The sequence below is a fragment of the Megalobrama amblycephala genome, linkage group LG16 (genome assembly GCF_018812025.1).
Source record: "Megalobrama amblycephala isolate DHTTF-2021 linkage group LG16, ASM1881202v1, whole genome shotgun sequence".
Lineage (NCBI taxonomy): Eukaryota > Metazoa > Chordata > Actinopteri > Cypriniformes > Xenocyprididae > Megalobrama > Megalobrama amblycephala.
Window position 1 is genome coordinate 21,584,828 of NC_063059.1, and position 6,232 is coordinate 21,591,059.

Consider the following 6,232-nt stretch of genomic DNA (forward strand, 5'->3'; position numbering starts at 1 on the left):
TGTCAATGTATTTTTAGTATACTTTTCATGAAATAAATGTATTTTAAATACAATTAAGTTTTTGTTTTGTTTTTTCACTAGGGCAAGAGGGTTTTTTTTTTGTTTTTTTTTCCAGCCATAAGAAACTTGTTACGTAAACCACCTGCATTTCACCTCTGACAGACCTCATGTTTGTTTTACCAACAGAAACATGGAGCATGTCAGTGTAGGAACAAAGGCTTAGACCTTGAGGAAAATTCACTGTGTGAACTCCCCTGAAGCTGTTGACTCCAGTGCAGCTGTTGAGCAGGGACGTGCACAGGGGGGTTGCTCAGGTTGCCCGGGCAACTGCCCATATGCCCTTCTCGACTCACGTTGCCCTTCCGATGTGGAAAAAAATAAATAAAAAAATCGTACAATGGATGCAGAATTTCACGTAGGCCTAGATAAAAAAATAAAAATAAAAAAATAGATCGCAAAGCCTCATTCACTTCCATATTCGGGCACCCGTCCGAAAGTGAAAGTCAGTAGGGGAAGGGCAAACTCTGTGGCTGCAGCGCTGCACGCGACCGGCACCTGAGCTGAGCCTGCATGAGCGGCACTAGAAGGAGATTGTCGCGGTTGTCGGGTGAGATGACTTAACGTTGACGGAAAGTGAGTAAGGTTATAATCGTTAACGAAAACGAACGAAAAAACGAAAACTAGGTGGGAAAAAAACATCGTCGTTAACTGAAATTAAAAATAAAAACGAGGCATTACAAAAAAAAAAACCCCGATAACTGACCAAAACTGTAATGTGTGTTTGGCAAAACTAACTAAAATAAAGTAAAATTATAGATTAAATGTCCTTAGTTTTCGTCTTTGTCAATGTCTTTCAAAGAGCAAACGTTCAGCTGCATTTCATTTCCCTGCGTCTCACTCACGCAGGGAGTGCCCTTTTTTTAGGTCAGAACAACTGCCCCTCAAAATTCCTGTGCACGTCCCTGCTGTTGAGTGAAACTTGTTTGAGAACACAATGTATTCGGCCCACTGGGGCTCTTATATTAGCACCCTGAATGAAACGTGAAACATGCACTTCTATAATGTGACACATTTACGAGGGAAACAAATGTAAGTTAAATATAGGTCAAACTTATTTGTGCACCAGCACCTATTAATCATTCACGATAAGGTCAGTAACATATATTAATCAAGAACATAGAGCAGGATAGACACACAAGAGCCAATGGCACTTGACATCACTGATGCCAAACCTGTGTTGAAACACTTTTCATACTTTATGTAATTATCAGCGATATAACAAAATTACACTTGAGTATAATTGGCTTATACTGACAAGTATATTTGCTCTGTACTTTATATATATATATATATATATATATATATATATATATATATATATATATATATATATATATATATCAAAAGATTAAGTATTCTAAGTATTCATGGTTTGTTTTTCCTCTTTTTATAGAGTAGTAGCTTATTAATTTTTTCATGCATACTGGCTTCTTAGAGGTAGTACTCCATCATGTTATAATACATCTTATAATTTAAAAGTAATCTTAAAGGTATAATTGACCTAAAAATGAAAATTGTCATCATTTACTCACCCTCCTGTCGTTCCAAATATGACTTTCTTCTGTCAACATAAAAGAAGATATTTTGAGAAATGTCTCATTGTTTTTATTTTGTTTTTGTTTGTTTTTTTCATCCATGCAATCGAAAGTCTATTGGTTACTAACATTTTTCAAAATCTTCTTTTATGTTCAACAGAAGAAAAAAAGTCATACATGTTTGGAACAACATATTTTTGACTCTGAACATGTGATTTTCTGGGTCATGTGGTCACTCTGCAATCTCTACACATGAACTAAAATGATTTAAAGTAATCATGTATTGTAGTGTGATAATGAACAGTTATGACATAACATAACACACTTCTGCATCTTTAAACTTGACATACTATGTAACACAAAACACACTTCTGCATCTTTAAACTTGACAACATGTAAAAAAACAAATAAAAAAAATAAAAAAATCGGCATTATCTTACAGATGGACCTAAGACAAATCAACTAATCAACTCAAATGTATTTATCTGTAATATTATCATGCATGCTCAATTTATAAAAGCAAAATGAAACCATTTATTTTAGGATTACGTGTTATTTTGTAGCCTGCATCTGTTCTCTGACAGTGGACTCTTTGCAAAGTTTGCATAGTCATTGTTTCATATGTTGTTTAAAAACAAATATCTAATACTGTATAAGCATTAAGCAACACTGGACAATTGGATAGATTAACCTATTATTTCTCTCTATACGTGAACTGAAATTAAATTCTTTCTTTTACCTGTATCTTGGGTATCTCTGTGGTATGCTGAAGATGTAAAACACCGTCTGTGATAGTGATGGGTCGCTCATGAACAGTTTGTTCATTGCGTTGGTCATAAATTTATCTTTGGCTGCATTATAATGGCTTCCTAATTCGTAATATAATCAAAGATTGTGTATGTGGACGTGTTCGCAAAAATTTGTTATTATAAAACAAAATATTAATTATTATTATATAATAAAATATTGCATTTTAACTCCGCTAAGATGAATGAAATTACTTAATCTGAACAAAATTTATCTAGTCTTGAAGTACAGTTAAAGGTATATTTCAAGCATAAAAATTAATACCTATGTATGAACCAAGTAGTATACGTAAAGTAATATATAAAAATAACATATAAATTGTAGAATTGTAGTAGAAGTATGATGTTAAGTTCACTTAGAAAATTTACAAGTATAATTGCAATATAAAAACTAGTAGATTTGTTTGTTTGTTTGTTTATTCATGAGAGTGTTGCAATAGTTCCCTGAGAAGGGAAATGAGACACTGTGTCTTGGATCGACGCTATGGGGAACATGATCAACGTGACCAGTGTCTGAAACATGTGTAAACAAACTACAGGCAGGCGATAGCCCATGACAGCATAAGTAGAGCACGTGGGAGTATAAGAGGGCGCCTGTAGTACACATCATCAACCTATTTGTCTAAAGGAGTCCCCTTCTCAGGGAACCATGGTTACAGTCGTAACCTGAGACATTTTGAAATGGAACTCAACATGACCCTATGGGGAACAAATACCCACTCCACCATGGCGCAGAGATGCCTACCTCACTAGGAGAAAATACACATAAACAGGATGGGCGTAGCATACCTTGACTCAATGGATTACTTAGCCGGAGTCAGGGCGTCAACCCAGGGCACGTCCCTAACAGATGCACACAAGTTGTGTAACATCCCTATGCCAATGTCTCCCACAAGAATGGAAAATATTCTAGCTTCTCTGCCTTTATAGCAAGGGAAGGCCCTGCCTCTAGAACCTTCCTCCCTCCCCTGCAGGCTAATGCAGCCCTAAAGGCAGAGCTTTTATAGAAAACATGGCTAAGTTGTGACAGCGCTTTTCTTGCTTGACACAGCTCTCAAGGAATGCCTGCCACAGGGAGTTTTTAACTATCAACCTTGACCACCACGACTCTAGGGAAATGTAACCTCGATTCTTACAGAAAAGGCTATAATACAAGAATGGCAAACACTTAATTGCACAGATTCTTGTAATGAACTCATCCCCAGGCAGCCACAGGGGAGCTGCATCTCTGTTCAATTACCCTAAGCAAATAAGGGGAGTGTTCAAGCCCTGCCTGTCATTCTTCCCAGAATCCAGGTAGATTTGCAATGCTTTATTCAAAAAATAAGTGCAGAATAATAAGGATAACAGGGGCTTTAAGAAGGGGGCAAGAGACCCTGCTTTAATACCCAAAATGGTTAGGGAGGGAACACCTCACTCAGCCCTAAGGCTTGAAAGGACAGGGAGCAAGGGATCCTATTTCCATCCATGGCTCAAAAAGGGCAGCTTACCCAAGGGAGCCTGCAATGTTATTAGAAAACCTTCAGGGGCTACTATCTTTGATGTAGCAGCCTCTCCAAGGGGGAGCCTCAGCACGATAGAGAGGCTCAATACCAACGAAGCCACAGGGGAGACTTAATTCAAGACCACTGTAATCTGGGAAAATTTAGTTCAACCCTGGAAAACAAGTCAAGTCAAGTCACCTTTATTTATATAGCGCTTTTTACAATGTAGATTGTGTCAAAGCAGCTTTACATTGATAACTGGTACATAATTTTGGCTGCACAGCAGCTCTTAAAGAATAGTGTCAATGCAGGCAGGAAACTTCAGGGTATCAGAGCGGAGAGGTGTCAGACTCCGACCAAGGCCACTGACCCACTCTCACTTTGGGAGGCATGGATTTCTTCAGCCATGTACCCATCCTCCTACCTAAACTGAAGTGTCTTTGGCAAAAATGCATTGGCACACACAAATCTCAGTCAAGTACTGCTCAGCACACATATGAAACAGGCAACAGAAAGAGCTGTTTCAGATTCCTGCAATGATGTAAGGTTAAAAAATCAATGACCTCTACAATCTATCAATTTGGCCCTGGACCTAGGCCTCAGAGAAGCATACTGAGCCACAGCATTTTTCTAAGATGGGTTAATAACCTCACAAACCACCAGGGAGGGACATATCACCTGGAAAACTCTGAGTTTAAAGCATCAAAGTGTCAAGGAGAAAAAATTTCTTTTCTCCTTATCACAGATGCATCTCAGTGGCAACTACACCAATTTCATTGGCTGTGTGCATTGTGGCACAGATGGCTAGATTTGCCTCAGGAGATAGTACAACCTGCATGTGGACAGCAGAGGGGGCGGATTCATCAATAACATCCACCTCAACTCTCTCTGCATCTAATTTTTTCAGAATCAGACATTTGATTTTGAACGCACATTAGTAGCTTTTGTCTTACAGTGAAATTGGAGTGTGTTTACACATGCTTCAGACATCGGTCACGCTGATTGCATTCTCCATAGCGTCAATTCAAGATGCAATGTAGAGTTCCACTTTGAAAGGGAATTTTGATTTCATGTTGACTTTAAAGTTATGCAAAGCTCTGTCAGACTTTGCCAAGTCAATAGCCATGCAGCACATTTTGTGCCTTGGCAAAAACAGAAACGGATGGTTTGGTTAATGTTTGCTTGTTAAAAACCCCAAGGGATGGCAATGAAACAATACTGGTGTTTGGAGAGAAGCTGTTTGGCTCTTGTGAAGGCATATCATGTGAGGATGCCTCAGGTCTAGAGTTCGAGGACAAGAGTTTCCAAAAATTAATGTTTATGAATAAAACAGTGCAGTACAAGATCAAAGCTTTTGCCCATTGCAGTCTTGCATAAAGGCTTGAGTGCATGTTGTAGTGTGCTGCTTCCCTGTGTGTGTATTTGTTAACTTTTCCATGGAGTCATCACTACAAGTTTTAAGAGCGGGTCTGGACATGCATCAGTCGTTTCCAAAGCCTGAGCAACCACATGTCAATAATTCCCAGAGGGAAGTGTGGAAAGTAGAAAGTAGAAAAGAAACAACAGCAAAAGTAAACAGAAACAGAAGGACAATAGATTGCAGAGTTCACATTTATTATGGAAGTTTATTAGGAAAGAACATGTTGAGAAATGTCTTTTTCTCAAAATTGTATTTATTATTATTTACATTTTATATATAAATTATTATAAATATTTTCAAAAAAATACAAATGTTTGTAAATAATTTGCTGTAGGACAGGAGCTGTAACTCCATTACTCAACCTACTTGTACCTGACCCTAATTTATACAGTTTATGAAGATTTCTAAACTACTTTAAAGTTTTTTGAAGAAAAAACAAAAACAAAAAACATTCAGTTACAGTTGTTGAAAAAAAGTGTTACAGCACTCCCGAATCTCCCCGTTAACTTCTGTACAGGATTCTTTACTGTAATGAGAATAATTGATTCTTTCATAGTACAGTACATCACAGGAATTAATAATATTTATGGGGATGATAATAATGAGAATTTGTGTCTTTCCACTAAGATTTTGTGAACTGGATTGAGAGTTTTGTTTATTGAAACAATTAATGGGTCACAATTATATAATAAGCACTGCATGAATGTGAAATGTTTGTCAGATGGCACCTATATCAATTTAAAACACTTGTAGTTTAAAATATCAAAATATAACAAAGTGGGCAGTATATGTACATAAAGATATTAAAAGATGTTGCAAATAGCCAGTATACTTCAGTGAAGGGTGCTTTGAGTTTGTGAGCAGTGTAGTCTCAGCCGCGTTGTATTTAACTAAACACACAGAACACACTCACCACTCAACACAGAG